The sequence below is a fragment of the Phlebotomus papatasi genome, chromosome 3, assembly GCF_024763615.1.
Source record: "Phlebotomus papatasi isolate M1 chromosome 3, Ppap_2.1, whole genome shotgun sequence".
Classification (NCBI taxonomy): Eukaryota; Metazoa; Arthropoda; class Insecta; order Diptera; family Psychodidae; genus Phlebotomus; species Phlebotomus papatasi.
Window position 1 is genome coordinate 769,158 of NC_077224.1, and position 13,925 is coordinate 783,082.

Genomic DNA, 13,925 nt, shown 5'->3' on the forward strand with positions numbered 1-13,925 from the left:
CTTTTTCATTTTCTTTTGTTTGTAACTATACGTGAGGGACTTAAAAGTCTATTGTATGGTTTTCTTTATTAAATAAATAAATATAAATAAACCGTCTCAAAAATATCCAATATAAAAGAAATCTGACTAGTAATGTGTTAAAAAAAAAGGCTTTCATTGATTTTCTGGTAGGAAAAAAGACTTTTGATGTACAATGATATTTGTTTAAGAATTTTCTGAAGTATTTAAGTAATTTTACTAACACTAATGTTCCGAATTTTCTTTAAAAATTCAGATTTTCATTTGAAAATTTGATTTTTACTGACAATTTTTAGAAAAATACCGTTCAATCTATTGCAACCCAAATTTTTGAACAAGTATTTAACTGCAACATAAAGTTTTATAGAAGTTTTAAAACTAATTTTGTGATACAAAAATAAATATTTAACCATAGATTAATAAAATCATAAATTTTACAATAGAAGGAAGTCGGGCACCTTCAAAGTGGGGAAGATTTGAATTTGGGTTTTTTCTCCTACTTCCAAATGAAACTGGACCTTACCATAGCAAAATTTAGTTCCACAGACCTTTTGTGAAGCTAAAATAAATCATGATGTAGGGGAAAGTACTCTTCCTTCGAACGTTCATGCCTTCGAATAATGTGAATTTCTTTTACGTTTCCTAAGAGATTTCCACATGATTGTCACATAATTATCAATAATTGATGACAAGCTAACTAATAGTTAATAGAAATGTGTAAGTCCCTTAGGAAAAATAAAAGAAAATTGACATTATTCGAAGGCATGAGCGTTCGAAGGGAGAGTATTTTCCCCTAAATGTGGCCTATTCGACACATGTCAACCCAGTAGACGGACATAACCCACCAATCCTGATCCTTTATGCCTTTGACACGTCGAATTCCTACCATCCTTATGGGTGCTGAAAGGTTACTTTGGGGCTCTTATTGTTAGATAAATGTCCTCAGTCTTCAGTGAGTGAGCATCACTCTTGTGAAGTGAATAATGGGTGGTACCTTCAGATCTCCAATTTCTCTGTAAGTGTTTAATTTTATTTAGGTGAGCCCCATTAGGGTTTACGATAAGGATCAAATCAATTTCAAAATAAGAGAAAAAATTCCAATTTAAAGGTGTCTCCACTCCCCCTTTTTAAAATAATTGTATCATACTCGTGTCTTCAGGAGCTTTAACTTTCTTAAACTTGAAAAAGTCTCGAATAGTGAAAACTGGGGCAGTACTAAACACGGGGTAGTTATATAGACTGCAATTTTTTAATGAGATATTAGACTTCAGAAGACGAGACCTAGATGCTATTGAGATCCTAGTCCCAGTCCAGGGGGTGACATTAGCTCTGAAAAATGCGACCGGTTTTAGTGTAATTTTTTCCCTGTTTTCGTAAACATTTCACGAGATATCTCCAAAACTATGTAGATTGCCAATTTAGGGTTTTCGGTTGCCTCTTCGTTATTAAATTGCCTTTTATTCTGTATTAGTATTTTTTACTAATTCATTTTACAATGACAGAAAACAGCTAATAAACTCAAAAATTTTTTCGGCTCGCTAGAAACATATGGGAAACATATGAAATGTCATGCCCCTGGTCCCAGTAGTGTACTGCCCCAGTTTCCCCTATTCATGAATTCTACAAAATATAAAAATGTCTGAAATAATGAAAGGGCGAAACTGCCCCATGCTATGCTATATTTCAGTTATTATTATTAATCGTGTCGAGACACTTTATTTGTATTACAATAAAATGTAATCATTACATGTGTTGGAAGAATCTCGGTATTAAATTGGCTTTTATTTTGTATTAGTATTTTTTTACTAATTCATTCTGCAATGACAGAAAACAGCTAATAAACTCAAAAATTTTTTCGGCTCGCTAGAAACATATGGGAAACATAGGAAATGTCATGCTCCTGGTCCCAGTAGTGTACTGCCTACTGCTGATCGTAGATCGTCAGTGAGAGCCTTCCCCGTAGTCAATGCTTCTTCCGTGCCCCGGAGTTTTTAGGCAAGATCGAATGATCTTGCATATTGCGCCACTGAGATCCCTACTATATTTCAGATAAAAGTTCCCTTGATCTTAGTTTTACTCAGGGGCACACCAAAGCCTAATAAAAAGTGAAGATATTTTTCACTTTTCGTTGTTAAAATTTTGCAGCTATTGCACCGCGACTTAAACAAATTTCCTCATAGTTCTTGTATTATTTCGGCGAGCATAATGAAATATGTATTTTTAGATAGCTTTTAATGCACGATTTCGATATATATCAGACTGATAAGTCAATTCTCTTTAGGAAAAAACTTGCCAATTGTCGTCAGCGCCTCTATGCAAAAACGTATGGAAAAATGAAATGTCGAGAAGCCCCTGGTTTTACCCTAAAACACTGCATTTAAAATGCAATCAAAGTGCAAGTTGATTATGCAATTTTTGCGTAAAAGTCTCAAAGTCATGAAATTACTGTCCAACATTGCCCCTATATCCCCTGTACTTCAAATCTCTCTGCAAATATTTTATATATGTCAGTCGACAGAGTCACTTTAACTATGTTTTGAAATAAGAATGGAGAAGGCAAGAGGTAGATATCTCCAGTCTTTTCGTCAGTTGACTTGGCTCAAGTTATGTGATATTTGATTTCAAAGAAGATTGTGCCGATTCAACTGGGTAAAAGGGATTTTCATTAATTTGATGCCAATGCCATTGTATATTTACGGTGTCTTCAATACCAGATGCACAGTCAATTTCTTTCAAGTTGCATTGAAAGCACCAATTGCAAATATGCATTTAATTGCATGACGGTGAATCCCGAGTGTTTGGTACCAATTCAATGGGGATCTTGAGGTAAAGATGGGTGCATTGAAAAAGGCAGAGTCAAAAAACGATGACCATAATACTTGTGTGAAAAATGCACAAGAGACAAAAAGCAAAAATTTTCATATTTTATTGCATTAGTTACCCTCTTTCGTGTTGTTCAAATAAAAAGAAGAAAAAAACAAAGTCTTTTTAAATAAACTTCCGTGAAACTTAAATATTTAATTATACATGAATAAATGAATGACACTTCCCAACTTACTTATTTGAATTCCAACCACCAATTTTTTTTTTATTTTTGGGCTCACACTGGAAATCGCAGGAATTTCACCTGGAGCTACCTGTATTTATTTCAGTCCCTGAACACATGCACTGCAAATTTCATTGTGCAATAGATGCGTTGTTCTGTGCAATTTTGCAGCACGGCTGATGCCTCCTCCCGACAGTACTCTATGTCTGGGAGGAGAATGAATTAAATGCACTTCACAACAATACATACTTTTTACTATATGTTTGCACTCACATATCTTATGTACTTCATACCTCTTTTCATCGTGACCTCTCTTTTGCTCTTGTGCATTTGCACTCGCTCGGCACACCTTTGATCAAGTGTCTTTCTTAGTCGGTACTACGGAGAGAGAAAAAGGCTTGAAGCATCTTTCATGTGTCCATTGTCCGTCATTGAATAGCAATTAAATATCTCCTGCGGATCAATTAAAAAAAAAGCATCATCAGAACAGATCCCATATGAAATTGTTTTATTGCAGAATCACATAAAGTTTTAGTTTTATCCTTAGTAATCATTAATTAAGTTAATGGTATTTTTATTAAATAAAAATTTAATAACTTGAGCTATCAGCGAATATGTCTTTCACATATTCGTATAAAGTTGATTTATGACTTGAGCATTATTAACATTTAATTAAATATTTATTCTCATAAAAAAAATTTAAACCCGTTGCGTTCTTTGAGTGCCTAAAGCCTAAAGCCTAAAGCTTTGACTGTTTTAAAAACTTACAAGTTCATGACAATATTTTATGGGACTAAAATATTTTATGGGATTAAAATATTTAATTTCCTGTCATTCGTACTCAATAAAACTGAGATTAAAGTTTTTTCTGTTTGTTCTTCAGTTAGTAGAATACATGATTTTTTGTTATATTTGAGAGCAAACACATCTAATTTACGTTTTCAAGGCTATTAACCCTTTAACGACGAGACACTTTTAACGGACTAAATCAACAATAACAATTAAACTGGTAAACATAATCAATGATAAGTCTTACATCTAACCTTGGAAAGGCTAACAGAGTCTGATTTGGTGCATTTTGCGCCTATATGGACGATAGGGACAAAAATAGCCCAAAAATTTAAGTAATTTTTCTGACAATACCAATGAATAATATTCTTCGCTTTAATGAAAAATATTACGTATGAGTATTTTAGTTTTTATTGCCAAAAGGGTTTTGCTTAAAAAAAATTGGAAGTATAAAAAATAAATAAAATCAATTATGAATTTGAGAATTTAAAAATTCGCCATTTTTTAGCTTAAATATTTACTACATGGCAAATAGATAGAGATTTGCAAAAAATATTCTAGATTCCTTCAACCTTCTGCTTTACAATTATGTACAGACATAAGAGAAAAATAACTTTAGGTAGTCAAGAAAAATTATTTTCTTTATGGAACACCAGTGTTCCAATCGTCCTTAAAGGGTTAATCTCGCATATCTTTCCAATCAGGTGAAATTATTTGATTCAATATTTTATATTTCTCTTTATTGACTATTATCGTATATATGTTCTCTCAAATTAGAAAGTTTAATTGAATTTGTTGAGTGAATGTACTGTATAGAAAACTCGAAAACTATCTTATGGTAACCCTATAAGCTCAATTTCGTTTTGACAGCTGTCAAACTACCTGAAATTTGAGAGACTTTTTTGTCTTAAATTCTTAACACGTAAGTTCACGATGAACTTCAGAACAATCTTATGTAGAAAAATAGAAGTTCTGTAACTTAAGAAAATTTAAATCAATTTAAAAAAACAAATAACAATGCTTTCAAAACTGTTTTAAATTCTTATGACACTAATTTTCTTGGTCACCGTGTATTTAAACAAGCCGCAATATATAAAGACACCTTAAAAAGAATTTTCTAAATTTTTTTTTGACTCTAATCCATGTAAAAATATTATATTTCACTCCATCATGTATGGTTTCTTTCATAAGCTATTTGTCACCATTGAAACGGTATTGACAAGTAGTTTTGTGTATAAATGTCGCGATTATTTCAATTGATAAAAGCATGCGCGACTCTTTGGTTATCTATTTGCCATACAAAATGTACTTTAGGTATAATGCATTATTCTTTGTTGATGGAGCGGTATTTCCTTTGATATATCTCTGTCTTTCAATTGAAAGAGGATGTCATTGATTTTTGTATTTGTGTAAATAACTTAAGGCGAGGGACTGGGGAGAAATCTTAATATTTACTTTCAATTAAAATCGGACATTTGGTTCTATTTTATATGTACACAATCTCTGACTTTTAGAAGTTCACTGGCTTTAAAGTTTGATTTTGCAATAGAGAGAATGCTCTTATTTGTCCGTTTTCTTGACATTTTTTCCCAAATTTAGGGTGGTGATATGAGTGAGCGCTATAGTAATAGTCATCTTGAAATAGTCTTTAATTTAAACTGAAAATTTAGTTCGATTATTTAGAAAATTAGCAATATTTATTTTGCTAAAATATTAAATAAAATTGAAAACATTGAAACTTATTTCCTTCGATTATTTAGTTTGAAAAATGGGTTTTTAGAGAGATATTTCATTTAAAAACAAATGGTAATTAAAATATTAACAAATCGTCAAGAAATTTACATAATTTCGCTTCTCAAGAATATTTATTATAGTTTTATTGTAAGAAATTATTTATTGAGTACAGTCATAAGTATAGATTTATTTGACGGATTTCTAGACTCATGGCCAGTAGGCGAATTCTGTAACAGTATGACAATGTCATATGGCAAATTTAAAATGTTTATGAGGAAAATTTGGAAAAATCAATCAGATTCATATGAGTTACTGAGAGCTTCATGGATCATCTAGCAATAGCCATTCGATGCTCACAGGACTTTAATGTCGTCCTGATGTCGATTTCATCATGAGAATTTGTCGTATGACATTGTCATATCGTTACGGAATTCCTCTACAGGTATTTTGACAAATTATGCTCTTTTCCAATTCATTTATTTTGAAAAACATATGCCTCTAGTAGTTTTACCGACTTGAACTAAATTTCCATTGTCAGATTATCAGTAGGGGAAAACTTTCAGGCTTCGCTTACATTCTGGCTTCGAATACTTCATATAATTCCCATATTCCTTTAATGAATCTGACCTCTCTAAAGAAAAATAAATTTAATAGCTAGTCTTAAGTCACACATTTCCCGAAATAAAAGAAATATAGCACAAATATGATGTGTTCTGAGCCAGAGTGTGTGCGAAACTCGAAAGCCTTCCCCTATAATCTAAAAGGAATGTTTCATAGATCTTATTTTGTTTTTTTTTTATTATAGTTTTTTTATATGTTACACAAATTTTATTATAGTTCAGCAAAAATATTAAAGCTTAAGGTCAATATAAGTTTATAATATGGTCATAAACCATTCCCCTACCCTATATTTAGTTTTTTTTTCATTGAAGCTAATACCCTTCCCGGAATTAGGGTTTTATTACATCCCTCTGTGTGTGGCTTAAGTACCGCCGTGAACGAATATTCCACAGTTTGTTTGATATTATTTTGATCCTCAAGTCAGTTGAAGATTGTCCGCCATGGTAATCCCATCGGTTCGCTATCATCAAAAGGCAAATTCCACATGCAAGACGTACAGAAAAAAAAGTAGTACAAATGTCCAGAAGAAAAGTAAGAAGATAGGAGGAATACTCGCAAATTTGATTTATGATAGTCGACTTAACGGCACTATCATTTTCATTGGCGTAACATGTTGGAATTATTTTCTTTACTTTTTTTGTCTTTTTATCTCAAAAGTTCTTGAGGGGGGACATAAACTCTGAGAGAGTAGGATCGTGACACTTTTGCGCATCTCCTTTGATCGCAATGCCTCCGAGGACGGGGAAAATTGTAGGGATTCATTTGAAAATTGGTAGCGACAGTTGATGTCTTTTATTGTGGTATTTTGATGTTGGTCTCTGTAGCACTTATCTTACCTATAAATACAACACTAAGAATAACTAAATTAGGATGGGTAATTTGGATGTGGTGTATCATGCAGCTGTTACCAAGTGTTCAGGCCTCCTCATATACCTTTCACTTAACAAAACCATCTCCTTGGGTCTTAAACACCTCACGAGGATCCATCAGATCGCTATAAAGGCAAATATATTGAGGTTCTATAAATTTGTAACTTGGCGTAATCGTATTGCAATCAATGTTCCTGGGCATATGCGAATATTGTGGAGATTACTGTTGAAAATATTCTCAAAATCAAATGAACATTCCCTCTGTTTTTTTCTGACTTTTCTATTCATAATTCTATACAGTATATGATCTTGGTGAAAAAAATGTAATAATTTTTACGAAATACCGGCAACTTTATGTTTATTTACATGCCGAAAATTTCTTCCGAATGGCTTTCAAAGGTTTTTTTTTCTCTTCTTCTTCTCTCCATCAGCCTTCATGTTTACAGCACACTCAACGTAGATTTAAAAATTTATTTTGAGAATTATTGGTGTGTATATGGCATGCAGTATAACTCTAAAATGAATCTCATGTTTTCCACTCGCAGAAGCTTTAATCCTACAACCATGAGAAAAAAGAGCAAGTAAAAGAATATACTTGAGAACAAGAACCACAGATTTCCTTTTGATGAATACCATATTCAACCGGCATCACATTTAATTTCCTCCTCTTTTTCATTTGATATTGAAAAGCAAAATTCTATGAGCAGAAATTGTATATGAAAAGCATGAAAAGATTAAAACCAAACAAATGAATGTATCATAGAATCTTATAGTAATATAAAATTAATTTATTGTATGAACAAAAGTCAACTTTTTTTTTCAAGAATTGCATTGTACAACCTTAAGTCTACTCGTTTGACTTTCATATTGATAGGTTCGAAATTCCAATTTTATTATAAAAATTAAACACTAAGAAACTAATTTAGTCTGAATGAACTGCTAGAATGACTTCAGAAAGCTGCTACTTATTTCCGTAAAGCACGAGCTGCTTTGGGTAATACCAAATACTCGCATTATTTGACTGTTCTTTTTTAGACTGTGGTAATACTAACTCTATCAGCTTGTTAAGGTCAGAGAACAGGTATCACTGTATCAGGTTTTGATAACAGAGCAAATATCTAAAGTGCTAGAATTAGGATTGGCTTATAAAAGTGCTTCTGTGTTAATCTGCTTAGATAAATCTGGTTAGTATTTAGTCTAGTTTGTCAGTAAACCTCAAAAATATTTTTACTTACCCATAGTTTTCGTAAGAATATAAATATTTAAAGTGCTAGAATTAAGACTTCCCTAGTTCTAGCACTGACACTTCATGCGAAACACTCCAATAAGCTATTTCAGGCAATACCTATTTTATAAGATCAGCACTAAATATAATTTACAGAAAGCATAAATTCCGTTTTATTTTCTATAAGATAATGAATATATAAACTAACACTAATCACTAAACACTAAAGACTAATCATGAATTGTGAAAGTAAAAATGGCCTATACGTCCAATAATTCGGGATTTTCTGCCGTCTTGCCCGTTGAGGTCGATTGTGGAATCGGCGGCAGCCGCAGATGGTCTAAAGGTCTCTACACATTGGGAGCAATTTTCTTCAAAAATTGCGTTTTTGACAGAAATTTGACGTTTCCCCCTACAACGCTGCAGGGAATTTCCTTCAAAAAAGCAATTTTTGACAAAAATTGCTCCCAATGTGTAGAGGCCATAAGAGGAAATAAATCTATCTATCTACCTAAACTGCTAGAATTAAGATTATTTGATCCTGCTATATCACAAGCAATTCTGGACAATGTTAAGTCTATCAACATTTTGGCAAAGTTAAAAAACGGCACATAGGGTAAGTGTGCCAAATTTCGGCATAGTTGCATGCAAGCGTCAAAGTCTCAAGTTTGAAATGTAATATTTTAAATACAATTTGATTTTTTTATTCTTTCTTCTGAAACAGTATTGCTTGGAACCTTGTAAAGAGTTTACGGTCTTTATTTATTCTAAAATCATTCTGAATACATTTTAAAATTAATAAAAATATAGATATAGCTTTGGTGCCCTATTTCGGCCACCTTCATTCTCATAGTTCCTTGCCCTTCGGGAATTCTTCCAATATCTTTTTCACGTCATCTCGTTTGTCGAAGCTACATTTCTTGTTCTTCTTTCGCATTGTATAATCTCTAGAGTACGCAAAATCTAAAAGTTCATGGAAATTCGAGGAACAAAAAAGATGGCCGAAATTGCAAGCTGGCCGGAATTTGGCACACTTACCCTATTGCTTTTTTGTACCTTCTTGAAGAGAACCAATGTATGAAGTACTAGAATTAGATTACCATAATTATAACACATAAATTTCATAATAAATAACTCATGAAAGCTACTCTGAACAACCCTTATTTTCTTCTTCAATTCGTACAGAACTTTATATACAGAGAGCAAAATGTGTCGTTTCTGTAGGCTCATGAAAAGAAGAAATATAATATAAAAATTGCTAGAATAAAAATTGCTAAATATAGCTGATCTAAGTTTTTTTTAAGAATACTAATTCTAAAAATTTGATCTAAATTTTAAAACAAAAAGAGGAATATTTCGATCTCTTTATATGTTTATGTGGATTCATGAAGATAACCAAAGCCTAATCTGCTAGAATTAGTATTTCTCAAAATTACATTTTGTGACAAATTGTTCTAAGAAACACTAATTCTTGCAGTCTAGCATTAAATACTAAGACTAAATGGTACAAAAAACATATCAAAACTGCTAGAAACAGTATTTATTCAATGAAAACAATAACAAAATATTAAATATTATGCGTTTGTACATTCGATTTGTGTATTCCTTAATAACATTTGAAACTATATACTCATACAAAAAATTGTATTTAGTCGATACCGGTATAATGTTTAATATTACACATTTAACCATTCAACGTTGTTTTTTCGTTAACGTTTTATTTCTTTATAAGAAGATGTCTTATCAGTCAAATTTTAAAATTATCTCTCGTGTGGACAAATTTGACGCCCCATTGAAATATGTTGGTTCATTTTTATTTAATTACTATTTACAGCATTGACTTTTTTATACGAGTATTATCCCAATAAATAAGAAGAATGTTAGTACTGGCAATAATCATAAATTGTATATTTACACTATCAATATGTATTAATTTTTTTTTGTGAGCCAGAGACACCGACAAAGAGTTTTTATTACGACGCCTCGTCCCCATTATCAAAGTGTGAAGATAACAAATGCAAAGAAACACTCAACATGTGAGAATTAAATTGAGTGACAAACATCGTAATGCATAGGTGGAATATGATGGTTGATTGTATGCGCGAAAAGTCTGTGAAGGTTGACTCTTTGGCTATATTGTATGGTAAATGATACCACGAAAAAGTGTGATAAATAACACATTTGCCATTTAGCACCATTAATTTAATTGTTGCTCGTCATTTACACCGTTCTCTGTCCGTTTTGACTTTCGCGGTGAAAGAAAGCGACTCTTTTTTCTCACTGTCTGCAGAGATGAATACTTTTGTTGGATTTTTCTCCGGCACTTCAATAGGCGGCTTCCTCTTGTGACAAGATAATTAAATTTAAGTGTTAAAAGAGACCATCGTCATTCAATGTGTTTACCTAAGGCACTACATTTGTACATGTAAAACATTAATGTATTATATATGACAACTAATAGGGTGTCGCATTTCCAAATATTACTTCCCAAATCAAGCTTTAAAGGGGGGAGTCTGAATTATGAGGCCAAAAATTACCTATCTGTTTTCCCGATTTTTTTCTTTTAAAGGAGGAGAAGAAAAAGACCAAGTTTCATGAAATTTTTGGTATATGAAATATTACATAGTATTTCTGGAGCTTAATTTTTTATTTTATTTTTTGAAAAACAAAAAATATATATAAAATGGCATACTAGTTCACTAGAACGCCCTGTCGCAGCAGTCCCTAATTTAAAATAACATTCCGGAAATGTTAATTTTACCCTGCAGTATTGATCCAAAATCGGTGTGAATATTACCCTTTTTAGGTGTATTAGGGGTTAAATGTAACTTTTTTCATGTTAATTTTACCCTTAATAAGGTGTAAAATTAACATTAAAAAATGTTGATATATTTTTACACCTAAAAAGTGTTAAATTTCTGAGGAAAAAATGTTAATCAGACACACTTTTTTTCTCAGTGTGAAAACAAAAAATGTAAAAGAAAATTTGTGAATGTTTTTCTTTATTATCTAAACCAAGAGAAACTGAAGAAAATCGTTAAGGGGTTATGTCGGTCGCGCATTCTAAGAAAAACAGCATATTTTCTTAACAAGTATTTTCAACATAATAAACAAAAGTTTAATTCGAGCTCTTAAGCATTTAAAACTATAACATTTTAAATACATTTTCTGACATTTTCTTTTCAAAATTTTAAAAATTCAACCGTTGGGATCTGAGTTTTTAAAACAGTTTTTTGAAAAATTACAAAGTTTTCAGTGGACAAGAATTCTCAAGATTTTATTGATCTGACATCAAAAAACTAAATATTCCCTGTTAACCGAATATGGAAAATTTTTAGAATAATGGTGCTATTTTAATGAAAAAAAAAAACATTTTTAGCACATTATTGTTCTTAAGTGCTTCTATATAATCGATTTTTCTTTATTTTGGTTTCTGTTTCAACTGTTTTCCCCTGTCCTTGCCGCGTTCTAAAACTACTAAACGACCGTGACAGAAACAAACACAAAAATCGGTTATATAGAAGCACTTTAGTACAATAATGTGCTAAAAAATGTTCCTTTTCATTTAAATACCACCATTATTCCAAAAAAATTTCCATATTCACGAAAAATTATAATAACTATCATTAAAATAAGTGAAGCTTTGAGTAAAGAATCTTAGAACTTTCTCGGTAGAGAAAGAAGAAGAGCTACTAATTTAGTACATGTACTAAAGTGAGTTTTCGTGCTTTTCCAATGAAAAATTAATAGCTATTCTCAATTGCTTCTACATAATCGACTCTTGTTTATATTTGTTCCTATCACGACTCTATTTTGTAGGTTTAGAACATGACGAGAACTGGGAAAAACAGTAGAGACAGGAACCAACACAAAGAATAGTCAATAATGTAGAAGCACTTGAGAACAATAAAGTGCTAAAAAATTATTTTACTTTGGAATTGTACCATTATTCCATAAATTTTTAATGTTCACATAAAATAGTTATAATTATATCAATAATGTGATATTATTAAGGAAAATACATACACTGAGAGAAATCCGAAAAAGTTAAAATAACATTCCGGTAATGTTAATTTTACCCTGCAGTATTGATCCGAAATCGGTGTAAATATTACCCTTTTTAGGTGTATTATGGGTTAAAGTTACCCTTTTTTCATGTTGATTTTACCCTCAAAAGGTGTAAAATTAACATTAAAAAATGTTGATATATTTTTTAAACCCGAAAAGTGTTAAAGTTATGACGAAAAAAAGTTAATCGTAGCCTCTTTTTTTTCTCAGTATACGTACGTAACATTAGTCCTTCACAATATTATTATTAATCTCTGGAATAAATTACTCACAAAGAAGAGGCAGTGGCTTTTTGAAGTTTTTGCAGCATCTTGAACTTTTTTTCTTTAATTCTTAACATTAACTTTGAGTCTAAAATAGTTGTCATTCGTTGCTAAAGAGCTGTTTTATTCTTTTTTGCTCTGGGAGTTGGTCACCAACGCCAAGACGGCGGTGGACACCAATGACCTGTATCCAACTGCACCCTGCTTTCAACAGAATTGTGTCTCAAAAGCCAATGTAATTATAAATTAGGGAAAACAAATAGGGTAAAGTGATATAATTTGGAATTAGTGTTACAAGATGGACAAATCGCCGGTACAAGTTGGACATGGCTTTTTTCTTGATAAATACAGTACAAAATTTGTTTTTAAGCACAAGGAACCAAATTATAAAATTAAAGCATTAAAAATATACAAATAAAAATGAAGTACTAAATTTATCAAGACAAAAAGCCCTGTCCAAATTGTACCATTGTCCAACTTATACCACTGACCAACTTGTACCACTTTACCCTATCTTAATGCGAGTATTTTCTCCATGTTATATGCATAAACTAATTTAAAATTCCTCTGAAATTAAAATATTAAAAATTTTCATATATTCTCAGCAAACTCAGTGAATATTTTTTAAGTTTGATTTTGTAAAATTTCACAAAATGGTACTCAAAGTCTGAATTGTGTAGTCTCGATTTTTCTAAATTGAATTGAGCGTAGAAAATGTATTAGTTATAGTGTATGGAAAAATTTCCGCAATACATACCATGTGCCATTTCTGCTAGAGGAAAAACATCAAAGGAATTTTCCTCCACAGTCTCTCATATACACAATCTGCAGGGGAAGTGCCTGATGGTGTTACGGGTGAGAAAAAGGAATAATCGTATATTTAGGAGATGAATAACAACAAAAAGAGACAGACTTAATGGAGATGAGTTCAAAGACATCCGCGTTGTATTTTAATAACAAAACAACACCGAAAACCTCTTTTTTTTCACCATATCCAACCACCTCGAAGAGGAAAAGAAGTAAACCAACTAGAGATTCTTTGAGCTGTAGCACTTAATGTTTTGTGGTGGTAATTTTAGTGCGTATGACTTCATTACGAGAAATTCATCCGGGTGTTGTGGAAATTACAAATGACGAGGGGAGTATACCCATGTGGATGGAGATAAGAAGATTCCGTGTTGGATAGATTTGAGGTAGAAGGGGGGGCATCATCTCCTAAACATTGTATATAGCATCTATGATTCTCTCATGGAATATTCAAGATGGAAAACCTTAATTTCGCGTAATTGACC

At 31.7% G+C, this 13,925-nt stretch overlaps 1 protein-coding gene across 1 annotated transcript in view; it reads left to right on the forward strand.

Moving 5' to 3' along the window:
- The window catches only part of LOC129806343 (frizzled-3), a 42,049-nt gene that overhangs the window by 1,331 nt on the left and 26,793 nt on the right, over nucleotides 1-13,925 (forward strand). The window lies entirely within an intron of this gene.